This window comes from Etheostoma spectabile, chromosome 2, assembly GCF_008692095.1.
Source record: "Etheostoma spectabile isolate EspeVRDwgs_2016 chromosome 2, UIUC_Espe_1.0, whole genome shotgun sequence".
NCBI classification, from domain to species: domain Eukaryota; kingdom Metazoa; phylum Chordata; class Actinopteri; order Perciformes; family Percidae; genus Etheostoma; species Etheostoma spectabile.
In genome coordinates, this window is record NC_045734.1 from 13,766,055 (window position 1) to 13,766,356 (window position 302).

Below are 302 nucleotides of genomic sequence, written 5' to 3' on the forward strand. Positions count from 1 at the left end.
ATCTATTCTAAATGTCCCTTGATTTCTTTTTGTCCCATTTTTTTTCTCATTTTAAAGCTCTTATCAACATGGAAAACTGAATCAGCTTGTTTTGTGCAAAAGTTGTTTTTACTGAAAACAACATTGGCATATAGCCTACTGTAATGTTTAATTTCACACTAACATTCCAACTTGGAGCAAATAATCTCTCTCACAATGTAACACTGTCCATCAATAAAAGGGTGAAAGAAATACTTTCAGCTGTACTTTTCAGACTGGACGTGCTGCGATGATAGCTCAGTTCACAATGACAAAACACACAG

At 34.4% G+C, this 302-nt stretch overlaps 1 protein-coding gene across 2 annotated transcripts in view; it reads right to left on the bottom strand.

The window, feature by feature from the left end:
- The window catches only part of si:dkey-117m1.4 (serine/arginine repetitive matrix protein 1), a 20,892-nt gene that overhangs the window by 8,843 nt on the left and 11,747 nt on the right, over window positions 1–302 (bottom strand). The window lies entirely within an intron of this gene.